This window comes from Gekko japonicus, unplaced genomic scaffold, assembly GCF_001447785.1.
Source record: "Gekko japonicus isolate JY-2015 unplaced genomic scaffold, Gekko_japonicus_V1.1 scaffold529, whole genome shotgun sequence".
In the NCBI taxonomy this organism is placed as follows: Eukaryota; Metazoa; Chordata; class Lepidosauria; order Squamata; family Gekkonidae; genus Gekko; species Gekko japonicus.
Genome location: NW_015167549.1, coordinates 700,937 through 716,509, shown reverse-complemented (window position 1 = coordinate 716,509; position 15,573 = coordinate 700,937). Strand labels below are relative to the sequence as shown.

At 47.3% G+C, this 15,573-nt stretch overlaps 1 protein-coding gene across 1 annotated transcript in view; it reads left to right on the top strand.

Moving 5' to 3' along the window:
* The window catches only part of CASS4 (Cas scaffolding protein family member 4), a 62,359-nt gene that overhangs the window by 23,224 nt on the left and 23,562 nt on the right, over nt 1–15,573 (top strand). The gene's annotated exons all lie outside the window — the stretch shown is intronic.

Sequence of the window (15,573 nt, the reverse complement as noted above, 5' to 3'; positions counted from 1 at the left end):
TTTATTTCTTAAAATCGTTCTCACTCGTCAGACCCTTGTGGCATTTCTAAATAGCCCGAGTGCAGCTGTAAAACAGCCTTGTTGTCCACGAGTCTGACCTACGGAAGCTGTCTCATTGTGCCCTCAGATAACAGACCAAGTGGAACAGATAGAGCAGGGGTTCCCGACCTTTTTGAGCTTGTGGGCACCTTTGGAATTCTGATACCAAGTGGTGGGCACGGCCACAAAATGGCTGCCACAGCTCACCCTCAGTCACACAGTGAAGATCCTTGTGCCATGGTGGCAGCTGATGCCAAAGCAACATTTCAAAAAATCTGCACATCCAGTCAGAAGCCTTGCTGGCAAAAAGCCCCACCTGGCTCAGCCCACTTTCTAAAAACACTTGGTGGGCACCAGGAAAGGTGTCCATGGATGCCAGGTAGGGTTGCCATCCCCCCAGTGGGGCTAGGGGATCCCCCAATTTTGGGGGCCTCAATCTGCCACCAGCCAGCTGGCCAGTGGGGGAAGCCCCACCCCTGAACAGCAGTGTCCTATGAGGATGCTGACAACACAGTGACATTGCCGGTAGTGACGTCATCACGCTGGGGCCTTTGTGCAGCAACGCTCTAGCATTCGGAGGGAACTCTATGGTTACCATAGAGGTTTTGTCCCGAATGCTAGAGCGTTACTGCGCGACAGCCGTAGCATGATGATGTCACTGCCAGCATACTGCGTGCAGGCAGAAGAGTCCTGGTGGGGAGCCTGGAGCCCCCTGCCGCATCAAAGGTGACCTGGCAACCCTAGCTCCATGACAACCACTGGCACTGTGTTGGGTTAAAATGACCAGATGCAACAGGGCTCTTGTCATTGTTGTGTAGAAGGAGGATTTGAGCAGGGGGAAGAGAACTGCTGAAATTCTTTTATGTGACTGTTAAGGATGCAGGAGCCCTATTCTCCTTTGCCTCTGGTCACACTAGAAGCAAGGGGCTAAGAAAAGGAAGACTGGAAGAGGGAAGGAGACAGAGAAGGGAGGACAGAAGGAAGAGTTCAAAATGGAAGAGAACTGTGGGAGAGAGTCAACAGAGAGATGCAGGCACAAGTGGCCCCAGGAACTGCAGAAGCAAAGTTGGGATGCCAGCCTCCAGGTGGGACCTGGGGATCCCCCGGAATTACAGCTCATCTCCAGACTACAGAGATCAGCTCCCCTGGAGAAAATGGCTGCTTTGGAGGGTGGACTCTACGGCATTGTACCCCACTGAGCTCCCTGTACTCCCCAGGCTCCATCCCCAAATCTCCAGGAGTTTCCCAACCTGGATCTGATAACCCTATCCCCCCCATCCCCCGTCAGTGGCCAGGGGGACCTGGCAACCCTATGGGGTTTGTCATTCCTGTATGGATCTGAAATAACCAGTCAGATCTGGGGTTGAAGGCTTGGATAATGGGCAAATGCTGTTCTTCTTTTCACCAGTGAAACTTGGAAGGCATCGTACTGTAAGGCCTATATTTGGATTATGCTGATCTGGGGTAATTTTTTTGATTTCATCATCTGCTTCCTCTTTTGGCTGTGACTCATTGATCTGCCCCCGTAGCTGTGGCAGCAGTGGAAGAAAAACTGTTTCCCTGGCCTTATTCATACATGAATGAAAGGTGATGCTTGCCATGAGGATGAATCACAATTTGTTGAAAGGCTTGCACTGGTTTTTTTGGCCCATGTGTGCCTCCAAGCCGTCTTTGGGGGAGGGGAAGCACGATAAGAAGCTGGCACAGAAATAATTGTCTTTGCAGGATACAGTCTGGATAGGAAACGATACAGGATTGGACCAAATAGAATCAAGTTGAGGGTACTTCGCTTTTGCACTAGGAGGAATATGTCCCGGTTTGTGAGTGACATTACAGTCCTAAGCAGGGTTGCACTCCTATAAACCCGTTACTCCAGAGATCCCCAGCCCTTTTGATCCCGTGAGCTCATTTTGAATTCTGACACAGCGTGATGGGCGCAACCGTAAAATGGCCACCTGAAAAGCCCAGGTGCAGGTGATAAGACGGGTAAATTTGAAAAATACGCTGGGAAAGTGTTGGGTGTTACAAGTTAAAACACTTCAGTATTTACTGGGTTAATGATGTTTGTTAAGTCACATGTTTGTTTGTAACCAATCTATTTAGATTATAGGATGCCCGGGAACTTTGAAGCTAGTTTGCTACTCTGATTGGAAATCAAGGTGTCAAGTATTGACATTTTATGGCTTCTCTTCCGTCTTTGTGTTTCTTTGTTCTGACCGAGAAGAAGACGCCATGCCATTCCAGTTTTACCTTTTAGCTGTAAGGATGTAGCCATTTTAGCTCTTTGTTATTTTATATCCTGTGTACCTTTTCCCATGCTAGGTTATAGTAAACTTTTATATTCTTTTAAACACACCATGGACTCAGTCTCTCTTTAATACTCTGCTGATTTACTTTAAACAAGAATCCCATCAGAAAGAAGACTCAGAGGGAGAGAACAAAACCAATACTGCTGTAGAAGCTGTTGCTGACATGTTATTTTTCATCTTTACAGCCAATCAGATCTCAAATGGGTAATCAGAAGTACTACCGGCCCCACCTCACTTTCTGAAAACATTTGGCAAGCACCAAGAAAGGAGTTGGTGGGCACCCCGGTTCCCCTGGGCACCGTGTTGGGGAATCCCTGCACTAATTGATGGACTCAGATGGGTGAACTGTATTTAGGATTACACTGCCGTTTTAATGCCATTTGAAGTCCTTCTCAGAGATCTGTCATCAGGTGCTTTGTGTCATTGCCCAGGAACTGAGTATGGTATTTTTGGATACCTGTTAAATGAGAGGCAATGTAGTTTTGAACCCAATAATGCATCGATAAACAGCATGATAAAAAGTAGAGACATCACCCTGCCAACAAAAGTCTGCATGGTCAAAGCAATGGTATTCCCAGTAGTCATGTATGGCTGCGAGAGTTGGACTATAAGGAAGGCCGAGCGCCGAAGAATAGATTCTTTTGAACTATGGTGCTGGAGAAGACTCTTGAGAGTCCCTTGGACTGCAAGAAGATCAAATCAGTCAATCCTAAAAGAAATCAACCCTGACTGTTCCCTGGAAGGCCAGATAATGAAAATGAAGCTCAAATACTTTGGCCACCAAATGAGAAGGGAGCACTCACTGGAGAAGACCCTGATGCTGGGAAAGATTGAAGGTCAAAGAAGACGGGGACGGCAAAGGATGAGATGGTTAGACAGTGTCATAGATGCAACGAACATGAAGTTGAGCAAACTTCAGAGGACAGCGGAAGACCGGAAGGCCTGGCATGATCTGGTCCATGGGGTCGCAAAGAGTCGGACTCGACTGTGCGACTGAACAACAACAACAAATGCATCGATGGCTGGCAGGTTGTCCACGTAGAATGTGGTTGCACCGGTGGGGTGGTGGTACATGCGAAAGCCTTGGTCAACACAGCTTAATGCTGAAAGGTCTCTCTCTGGCACCAGACCTTTCTAACTTAAGATATGTGGGCTTGAGCCTGGAATCTTCCGCATGCGAACGGTTTGCTCCGGCAGTGAGCAACTGAGAAGATAAGAGGAGCCCTGCGGATCAGACCAGTGGGCCGTCTAGCCCGACATTCTGTTTCACACAGTGGCCAACCAGACACTTCAGAGGACCAACAAACAGGACCTGGGAGCCAAGACCTTTCTCGTATGTTGCCCCCCTAGCACTGCTATGCAGGGGTTTACTGCCTCTGGATGTGGAGGTTCCCCGTTAGTCAATGTGGATGGTGGCCATTGATGGACCTATCCTGCATGAGTCTGTCTTATCTCCTTTAAAGGCCATCTGTGCTGACTGCCATCACTAGCTCCACTGGCATTGAAGTTCCACAACTGAACAATTCTTAGCGTAGAAGATGTACATCCCTTTGTCCATCCTGAAGCTATTGCCCATCAACTTCATTGGGTGTCCCTGTGTTGGGTGATAGTGAGATATTGAAAAAAATGGTATTTAGCAGAGATAAGATGGTCCAGCAGAACCAGAGTAAAATAATTCAGACTGAGAGTCCATGTGTGATTAAAATATAAAGTTTTTACTAAATTCTAGCATGGGAAGGGTAACTGGGATGAAAATAACAACAGAGCAAAATTGGCTACATCCTTACTCTACAAAGACAAAACTAGAAGAGGAGAGATTATGGCTGCTCTTCTTCTTCTTCAGAACACCAAACAAAGACGGGAAGAGAAGCCATAAAATGGTAATACACCTTGACACTTTAGTCCCAATCCAATCCCTACATCAGGGAGAAAATTCCCGGGATTCCTACAGCTAAAGAACATTGGTTACATGAGAAACATGTGACTTCCTGTGAGTAACATAAACAAACATTTAACCCCAGATATACTGAGTATTTTCAACTTGTAATACCCAACACCCTGACTTCTAGTGTTATGGGGGAGAGAGAGGAAAAATATATCACCGTCGACTCCCTCCAGCCCATGCGTAATTTTATGAATTTCTATCATGTCTTCCACACCCACCATCTTTTCCACCCACCCCGCTGCCTTATTTCATTCTTCCTCTGATGCAATTAACAATGAGCAACAGGACTCTCTGCCCCCCAAAAGGTCAGTACCATTTGGTGAACTTCCTGTATAACATTTAATCACAAAACACAAGATGCTTTAGCTTTCCTCTTCATGCAATCCCAAATCTATGCCATTCAGAGTCTAAAGCCCTTCTTTCTTGCTTTGATCTGTGGATCTAGTCATTTTTTTTAAAGTGGGGCAAATTTCAGCAAGACTAATTCCTCATGTTCCATGAATATGCAGTGGATAAGGACATCAAGAGAACCCTGCTGAGTCAGACCAATAGCCCACATCCTTTTCCCCACAGTGGCCAAGAGGAGTACCCCCAGCTGGCCACTGGGATGGGGCACAGATGGCCAAAACCTCTCCCTGCTATTGCTTCCTGAGCTGGTATTCAGAGGAACACTGCCTCTGAACATGGAAGTCCCATTTAGCCATCATAGCTAATGGACCTACCTTGAGCCAGGCACTCTCTCTCAGCATAGCCTACCTCATAGGATTTTTGTAGGGATAAAATGGAAGAAGAAGAAGACAAGAGATTGGATTTATACCCCGCCCTTCACTTGGAGCCTCAGAGCGGCTTATAATCTCTTTTCCCTTCCCCTCCCTACAACAGACACCCTGTGAGGTAGGTGGGGCTGAGCGAACTCTTTTGAGGACTGCTCTTGAGAGAACAGCTCTGAGAAAACCTGTGATTGACCCAAGGACACACCAGCAGCTAAATGTGGAGGAGATTGGAGTCCGCGCTCTTAACTACTACACCAGGCTGGCAGCCAAAATGTTCACAAACAGCAGGGGTGCTGGCTGCCCCATATTGGTTGACTTGCTTAGGCTGCCAACCTCCAGGTGGGGCCTGGAGGTCTCCTGGAATTATGATTCATTTCCAGACTCCAGAGATCAGTTCCCCTGCAGAAAATGTCTACTTTGGAGGGTGGGCTCTATGGCATTGTACCCTGCTGAGGTCCCTGCCCAGGCTCCACCCCCAAATCTCCAGGAATTTCCCAACCCAGAGTTGGCAACCCTACCTTTGGTATTGCCTCTGAACGTGGAGGTTCCACTTAGCTCTCCTAGACAATAGCCACTGCTGGCTCTCTTCCCCACAAATATGTCTATTTATTAATTCAAGCCATCTAGTTGACTGGCCATTGCCATAGCTTATAGTCACAGGATCCATGCCACTAGTGTTGAATCCAAGTTAAGTTATAGCCTCCATAAGACTAGATCAGATTCCTGTGTGTTTGTGTGGTGCCCTTGCTGGCTGGTTGTCCAGAAAGCCGCTAAATGCAGTCATTCGTTCAAGGGCCGTCCTGAATCATCAAAACAGGATGTCGATGCTGGCTTGGTCAGAAGAGACAGGTTGGTTGGCAGTCAAGTGCTGCAGGAGGTAAACAGGACTGTTGCTGCCTGTCTCCTGACAGCTGCAGGGGTGGTCAGCAACAGAGGGTGTTGCAAATCCAGGCATCATAAGAGCTCCCTTGTTCTGAGGCCATCCTTGCAAAAGAAGCTGATGCTGTGGACAATGGGCTACTTTCATCCTCTGAGCCGGCCAACACATTTCTTCTGCAAATACTCCCAAGAGCAGCTGTCGCTTCTTAGCAAATGTTAGAGGTTAAAAATATGGACCTCCTGTTCCCAGTGCCGTTTACATCTTGGGGAGAACTCAGTCTCTAGGAGAAGGAGCTCTCCTCTCAGATCGGAGTGCAGATGATGTACTGGACTGGGCCCGGCTGTTCGTATCCTGTTTAGTTTGAGAACTTCTGGGATTCAGTACACACACCCCATCCCCACCCTGCCCTGGCTCTGTGAGCAATGTTTGCACAGAAGTATTTTCTATGTGCAGGGCAGACTGCTAATGCTAAGAAGCTGCATTGGCCTGAGATAAGAATTTGCTTTGGACCATGAGATTTGCAAGTTTGTACCGATCAGATAGATTGTTCCTGTTTTGCGCTGGGTACATTCTAAACATACTCATGTCTGCTGCCTCCTGTTTCTGATTTGCTCCTTTCCTATCAACAGTATTCAATAGTGGAATATGCTTTACTATGTTAGACTGAGGGCAAGGGGTGATGGTGAGAAAACGCAAAGGAGCTGTTCTGCCTGGCCTGCTGCCCTCACTAAGCCTCTGAGCAAGCTGCATCTGGTGGGTTTTTGGATTTTTTAAAGTGTGTGTGTGTATGCACCTGGAAGTCATGGTGACCTCTGGTGACTGACCCCTACTGGGGAGCCGGAGGATATTCAGAGAGGTGGCCGAATAAAGCCTGTCCCCGCCTCCCGACTGCTGGTATTTCAAGGAGGTCTCCCATTCAAGTACTTGTCAGAGTCGACCCTGCTTAGCTTCCAAGAACTGATGAGATCGGGCTTGCCCGGGCTATCCAGGTCAGGGCGCTGCATCTGGTTTTTCATGGAGCATCTGGTAAACAAGCTTGATTATTCCCCACTGAGGAGACATAATTTAGCATCACTTTAACAACTGTGCAAATATTACAGGATGCCCATTTTGTACCCCCTGTCCAAGTGGTACCCAGGGAATTTCGCATGTAGTGTATTCAATAGCTTCATAGCTGACATTGAATGCCTGTGTATTATGAAACAACTCATTGCCATCTCATGTTAAGCTTCAGCCTGGGCTAGGATCCTAATGTAACCAATAGGAGCACTAGCCCAGGAAGTGTCATCCAATCACCTTGCAGAGCGGGATCGCTTGTGATTGGCTGTTATCTCTTCAACCTGATAGGTTGTTATTTGTACAGTGGGTGTGGCTATATTAGCCGGGAATGTTTAAATACAGAGCGGCCAGTCCATGTACTTTGATGGGTTCTGGCTGACAATTGTTGTACCGTGTTGGAGAAGTAACCAAGCTGAAGAATAAAAGCCGCATTCTTGCTGAATCACTCTCCGACTCTTTGTTTTCGCGACTTAACGTGGCACTGTTATCCTAGTGTGGTCAAGGAAGGGCAGCCCTAGCGAGAGGTTGCATGGGATCCTAATCTCCAATAGAAATTTAGCCAGTGTTGGAAGTGGGCCTAGTGGCACAGCTGTCTAAATATGATAAGACAGAATGCCAGTGGCACCTTAAAGATTAACAATGTCAAGAGTGTCAGACTCAGATCTGGGAGACCCAGGTTCAAATCCCCACTTGGCCACGGAAGCTTGCTGGGTGGCTTTGGGCCAGTCACACACTCGTAGCCTAACGTGCCTCACAGGCTTGTGAGGATAAAAAAGCTTGCTGTGTGACCTTGATGGTCAGCCTAACCTACCTCACAGGGTTGTTATGAGGAGAAAATGGAGGAGAGGGGAACAATGTAAACTGCTTTGGGTTCTCAGTGGGGAGAAAGATCAGGGGTGTCGAACTCTTTTGTTATGAGGGCCGGATCTGACATAAATGAGACCTTGCTGGGCCGGGCCATGTGTGTCATAAAATGTAATGCCAGGTAGCGGAGATATAAACTTTATAAAGGACACAAACACAAAGGGTTTTTTAAAAACTTAAAATAAAAACATGCTTAAAACATTAGCACTCTTGCAATATTTTGTTTATTTAACAGTGTCTGACAACTGACACCTCTTCCTCTGAATTATTGCATCAAAATGTCTGTGCTGTTGCAATCTTGAGTATGCTGCTCAGGTGTGTATCTGTAATCTGCAAACCTACGATGACACAGCAGCAGCAGAACTGGAAGAAGAAGCCGAAGACAGCCAGTTCCACTGTGGGCCTGATAGAAGCCCTCCGGGGGCCTCATCCGCCCCCCGGACTGCATGTTTCACACCCCTGGTATAGAAGAAGCAAAATGAATAAAATAAGAAGAGGCTTAGTAAGATCGTCTGTGTAAGGGACTGGAGCAGATTATATTGTTACACATAATGGATGATGAGCAAGGTCAGAGGTCTCAGCCTTCCCCTCATGAGTTGAAGATAAATGTGTGATGAAGTGGGATAAATTACAGCTAATCAAGGAAGAGACTGTCTGAAGCATGAGAAAATTAACTGCCATCAATAAAGGCTTGTAGCATGGTAGGTGTTAAGCACAGCCAATTAAAGTTTCTAAAATACCGCTCCTGTGAGAAATTATACAGAGTAAGGAAATCCAAGCCTTTGTTGAACAGTATGATAAAGGGCCCTCAAGTCACTCACGGAGGATTTTCAGAAGGCTTCTTTGCCGCTGTTCCCAATTTTACACCAATGGTTAAATTAATGAACTTATGGATTTCTATTGTGGAGTAGTACTCAGCCTTCCAAACTAAAAAACCCCAGTTGTGTTGGGATGGCAACAGGATTTGTGAAACTAGTCACCCACAAGGGGCTGGTAGTTAGTTTCAGAAGAGGAAGAGGAAGAAGAAGAAGAAGAGTTATTTGTATATACCATGCTTTTCTCTACCCTAAGAAGTCTCAGAGCGGCTTACAAATGCCTCCCTTCCCCACAACAGATACCTTGTGAGGTAGGTGGGGCTGAGAGAGTTCTGAGAGGACAGTGACTGGCCCAAGGTCACCCAGCTGGCTTCACGTGGAGGAGAAGTGGGGAGATCAAACCCCTTTCTACCACGCTACTCTGAGTTACCCAGAGTGTACACAGTAGCATCAATGTCAATTACCAATTTTAAAAAATCTCACCCTCACTGTATGTGTGTGTGGAGAAGGGTAAATTGTCACTGTGGTACTGGGGCAGGGGAAAATGCAGATCATCCCTCCTGCATGGCATCCATTCCGGTTTGGTTGAGATTTCCTCCCAAAACATCTCATATTTCATGTAATTCATTTATACCACGTCTTTCCCCTCATCTGGGATCCAAAGCAGCTTACAGCATTCTCCTCTCCTCCATTTTTATCCTCACAACAACCCTGTGAGGTAGGTTAGGCTGAGAAAATGTGACTGGCCCAAGATCATCCAGCGAACTTGTCACATGAATGGGGATTTGAACCTGGGGCCTTCCAGATACTTTTAATCACCACACCACATTGTCTCTCAGCAAATCAGATCACAGGATAGACCACAGGAAGGGCACAGAAAACCCATCAGGCGCATGAAAGAAGCACAGTGCTGGGTGGGAACAGGAATTAAAAACCACTTGGATGACCCATTTGTAAGTGACCCACAGCAATTGACGGGCTGTTGTGGGTTAAGGCAAGGGTTGGGGTTTTTTTTTGGGGGGGGGGAACTGGGCATGTTTATTTGGGCTACAAGTGGGAAGAACTTTATTAATTATTTCTGGACCCCTTCCCCCCGGCGCCTTTTGCATTTGAGAAAGAAAGCCACTTAGTGACTGGGAGGTGTGCATGGAATCTGCTGGATCTCTGTTTTGAACGGGGGAAGGAAAAGTTTTTCAAAGCATCCATTGCAGGCTCTTGGGTTGTTAAATGTTCACCTAAATGTGAGAGGGAGCTGAAAACAGAAACCACAGCGACCGGTAGAAGCAGCAGGCTCTGGAGACTTTTAGGTCACTGCTTTGCACCAACTTCATGGTCTTCTCTGTACCACTGTGGGTAGAGGCAGAAACTCCTGCTTGAAATGATGCATTGCAGAGAGAACATGGATGCCAAGCTGTTGGGCGTGTTTCAGACTTTTCTGCATCCACCATAAGGCTGAATATGTGAAGCTGCCTTATACTGAAACAGATCATTGGTCACTATTGTCTACTGCAGGGGTCCACAACTTGATGCCCACTGACACCTTTTCTGGTGGCCACCAAGTATTTTTAGAAAGTGGGCAAGGCCAGGTTGGGCCTTTGCCCTGCACTTGAGCACTTGAGATTTTATTGGCTCTGGAGATTTTAAAATATGTTGCTTTGGCAGCAGCCGCCACCACAGCACGAGGACCTTCACTGTGTGATTAAAGGTGAGCTGCGGCAGCCATTTTGTGTCTGGCTCTGTCTCCTGTGTAGGGTTCCCAAGTACTTAACGCGATCCCAGCCGGACCATTCCTCTCTGTAGCGCACCATGCTGTCGCCAGGAAGTGACGCCGGGCGACGCTCTGGCAATGGGGCTGAAAACTCGATGGGTACCAGCTCCATTGCCAGAGCGTCGCCCGGCGTCACTTCCTGGCGACGGCATGGCGCAGCGCGTCTGTTGTCCCCGCGGGAATGATCCTGCGAAGACGTCTGTGTCCCCCGCCGAATCACGGTAAGTACTTGGGAAGCCTGCTCCTGTGGCAGCCATTTTGTGGCGGTACCCACCACCCTGTATCAGAATTCCAGAGGTGTCCACAGGCTCAAAAAGGTTGGGGGCCCTGGTCCGCTGTGACTGGCAGCACCTCTCCAGGGCATCAGGTCTTTCACATCATTTACCACCCGGTTCTTTTATCTGGAGAGATCAGGTGTGGAAACTGGGGCTTTCTGCATGCAACACACGTAGTCTGCCACTGAGTCACCCCATTCCGCACAGGAAGATGAACACATGAAGCAGCCTTATATCGAATCAGATAATTGGTCTATCAAAGTCCCTATTGTCTACTGTGGCTGGCAGCGGCTCCCCAGGGTCTCTGGCAGACAGCTTTCATATAACCAACCATCAGACCTTTTTAATTGGGAATGCTGGGGATTGAACATGGGACCCTCTGTGTGCCAAGCGGATGGTCTGCCACTAAGCCACGGCTCCTTCCTTGAAGGTTGCCGCTCTCTGATTGCCATTTCCTAGCAAAGCATACTTCTTTTCTGTTGCATCCTGTATATGGTATAATACCGTTATCTGGTTTCCTACAGCTTATTTCCCTTTCCTCTTTCACCAGGAGCCTTTCTCCAATAATATTGGTGTGAGGCACCCTATTGTTAGCACTGAGGGCTGCAGGGACATTGTGGGATGGTTTTGGAAAGGGCTGCACAACACTAATGCTGCTTAGCCTGCCATCACACCCTTGGTGGTTTGTGGTTGACCCAACTGTGTAGCAGATCCCGAGGGGGGGGGGAAATGAAGAAATGGATGAAGTAGTGGAGGAACCGGTAAGGGAGAAGTGCCAACAATGGTTTCTCTTTTGTGTGAGCAGCCTAAGGGGTCTGTGGAAAAGAGAGTTATTACTTATTACCAGGGCTATTTTTGGGCAGGAACGCACAGGAACGGAGTTCCGGCTGGCTCCCAAGTTGGCCACCCCAAGCAGGAACTCATTAGCATAATAGGCCACACCCAACAGCAGAAACTCATTCGGATTGGCTACAATTAGGAGTGTGTGGCCTAACATGCAAAAAGCCCTGGGTTTTGACAACAAACAAGGTAAAGAGAATAAGAAGCAAAAGGTGGGTGTGGCTGGATGACCACACTTCTGGCACCATGGGGGTGTGACCTAATATGCAAATGAGCTGTGCTGTCAGGGTGTGGCCTAATATGCTAATGAGTTCATGCTGTTGGGTATGGCCTATTAAGCTAATGAGTTCCTGCTGGGCTTTTTCTACAAAAAGAGCCGTGCTTATTACTATAGCCTTTAGCAAAGGCTTGGGAAGGGTTGGGAGATTTTGGGGGTGGAGCCTGCGGAGGGAGGGGTTTGGGGCATAATGTTGTAGAGTCCAACTTCCAAAGTGGTCGTTTTCACCAGGTGAACTGACCTCTGTTGCCTGGAGATCAGTTGTAATAGCGGATGATCTCCAGCTATCACCTGGAGATTGGCAACCCTATTAACTGCACCGACGCTTTTTGTAGCAGTTTGTTATGAAAGGAGATGGAACCTCCAAAGTGGGCGGATGGGAATTGTTTACCACGTTGCCCGCATGTTTTCACATATGTCTATACAAGCTTGAGACCAACATATTTAAAACAATTAAATGATGTACTTTGCCCTAGACACATGCAGGCTGAAAGGAGTTTGACATTATGAAGGGAATCGCCAGGGGTCGTTTCGTAAAAAAAGAGCTAGGGGAACTCATTAGCATAACTCATTAGCATATGCCACACCCCCTAACATCACCGGAAATGTGTCATAAGGCCACACACCCCGCCCCCAACGGTCCCGGCCGCCGCCGCCAGCCTTGCAGCTCCACTGCCGAGCCCCATGAGGGGCCCGGCGGTGGACCTGCAAGGCCGGCGGGAGTGCAAGGAAGCCCCGCGAAGGCCCTCCCTGGCCCCAGGCAGGCAGGGGTGGGGAGAGGCAGGGAGGAAGCAACTTACCCTCCCTCTTCTCCTGCCTCCTCCTGGCTGAATGAGGGCCAGAAGCGAGGCGGCCGGAAGCAGGGGGCGGGGCTTCGTCATGTGCCCTGCCCCCGTACCTCACCCGGGGGAACTGCGATCCCCCGCGATTCCCCCCGAAATGACCTCTGGGAATCGCTAAGGATACACAGTGCTCAACAGGAACATTGCGGATGTATGGGTGTAGACTTAAGAGAGGGCTGGGTCCAGCAGTCTGTCAGTGGGAACTGGTGACGGCTGCAGATCTTTCCCATTTTCCCCTCCCCCAGAGCAGTCCCATCCAACCTTGGGAATGTGTATTCTTGGAACTACAGGACCTGCAAGTTGCCAGACTCCAGGTAGAATAAACAAAACTGGGTTCGCAGTGAATTAAACTGCAAAAGAGCAACACTCACCGTGATGAGTAAAACCTTAATGTATTTTGCCAAAAGTTATACATGTATACAGTACGTACATTACTTAAACAATTCTCCTTTTTATCATATATTTGAGGATCTTGCAATTATATAACTTGTTTTCTAGCTGAAGTCTTTGAAATCCTCAATAGTAATAAATTGAACACTCTGCATATGGGGTATCTTTACAATCCAGTATTCTAATACACTGTGGTTAGTAAAGGTAAAGGTTCCCTTGCTCGAAAGCCAGTCGAATCCGACTCTAGGGTTGCGGTGCTCTTCTCCGTTTCAAAGCCAAAGAGCCAGCACTGTCCGAAGATGTTTCTGTGGTAATGTGGCCGGCATGACTAAACACCAAGGCAAACAGAATGCTGCTACCTTCCCAACGAAGTGGTACCTATTTATCTACTTGCAATTTCTTGCTTTCGAACTGCTAGGTTGTCAGGAGCTGGAACTAGAGATGGGAGCTCACTCTGTATTGCGACACCCGGGTCTCGAACTGCTGAACTACTGACCTTTATACATAATCTTCTTGGAAATGAATTCTCACTAACAATAAATTCTGAGAAGTGGCACTTCAACGTGCCTCAGCTGTATACAGCTCAAGAAGATTATGTATAACTTAACAGAGTGTAACCACAGTGTATTAGAGTACTGGATTATAAAGATACCCCACAGATAGGGTGTTCAATGTATTACTATTGAGGATTTCAGTTAGAAATATTTCAATTAGAAACTAAGTTATATAGTTGCAGAAGCCTCCTGGTAGGGCTAGTTGGAGGTTTCCTGGAATCACAACTGATCTCCAGACTCCACAGATCAGTCCCCCTGGAGCTAGGGTTGCCAGATCCAGGTTGAGAAATAACTGGAGATTTTGGGGGTGGAACCTGAGAGCCTGAGGAGGGCGGGGTTTGGGGAGGGGAGGGACTTCAGAGGACTGTAATGCCACAGAGTCCACCTTCCAAAGCAGCCATTTTCTCCAGGTGAACTGAGCTCTGTCACCTGGAGGTCAGTTATAATGGCGGGAGATCTCCAGCTACCACCTGGAGGTTGGCAACCCTACTTGGAGTAAATGGCTGCTCTGGAGGGCAGACTCTACGGCATCACATCCCTCCCTGAGCTCCCTCCCCAGACCTCTCCCTCCCTAGGCTCTGCCCACGAATCTTCAGGAATTTCCCAGTCAGAAGCTGGCAAAACAGGGCTGACTAATAGCTCCACGGGCTGGGGGCACGGCAGTGTGGACGCAGAAGGGGATTGTTAAGTCGCTCGCTTAACAAATTAGTCGGAGAGTGATTCAGCAAGAACACAACTTTATTCTTCAACTCGAACATAACTCCAACACGGATCAACATCTGATAGCCAGAACAGCCTTTACATTGCAGCTGGCCTGCCTTTAAACTCTCCTGGCTAATGTAGCCACACCCACTGTACAAATATCAACCTATGAGGTTGCAGAGATAAGGTCCAATCACGTTAGTTCCCGCTCAGGGAGCTTGCTTGAAGTGATTGGCTTGTTACCTCCTGGGCTAGCAATACTATTGGATGGATTTGGATCCTAGCCTAGGACGAAGCTTAACATTACAGTTCAGTTAGATGTTTCACATGTCATGCATTCAAGGCAGCTTTGAATACACTACAGGGATGATCTCAGAATTTCACGCATTTTAGCAGGTTTTACCCTGTTGGGTTTAGGAAGTTAAAACACTTCAGTAACTATAGAGTTAACTTTATTTGTTTGGTCAACAGGAAATGGCATATGTTTTATTGTACCCAATCTGTTGACTAAGAACTTTGAATAATGGCTGCTATGGTCATACGGACCACAACGCCTACTAGCACTTTATTATGCTTTTAGAATTGTTTTAAGTGTAACTTATGTTTTAATGTAACGTATCTGTTTTTATGTAAGCCGCCCTGAGCTGGGTTTGGCCGGGAGGGCGGGGTAGTCATTCGAAAAATAAATAAATAAATAAAAAATAAAGTGAGAGAAAGCCCGGAATCTTGTAGGAGGTCTTAGTAAAATGACCTGAACTTTAGCTCTATGATTGGAAATCAGTGCATTGGCTGTTGAGCATATTGGGGTCTCTTCCTCCTTTTGTTTGGTGAAGAAGAGACGCCCTTCCTGTAGCATCTTTCTAGCAGTAAACATGTAGGATCTAGTGTTTGTTATTTAGCATCCTGTTTACCTTTTCCCCAATGTTAGTTCTAGTAAAGCTTCTATTTTTGAAACATACACATGGTCCCCGACACTCATTCATTGCTCTGCTGACTTAATCTCTGCTTAAGTATATTTTTTCCTGAGAATATCTTTCAGACCCCTGGTTCTGTTAAAAGCTCAGAAACACCAAGAAATTCTGTGGTGGTGACAGTGGCTAGCTTCAAAAAGAACCAGATGCTGGGGCCAAAACAGGTTCTGGGGTTCATCTCAGAGGTTGTGAGGTTGAACTTTGTCCTGGTTGGGGTTTTAAATATGTACATTATTAGTAGCTACAGAACAAGTCGTTTATCACCTTGTA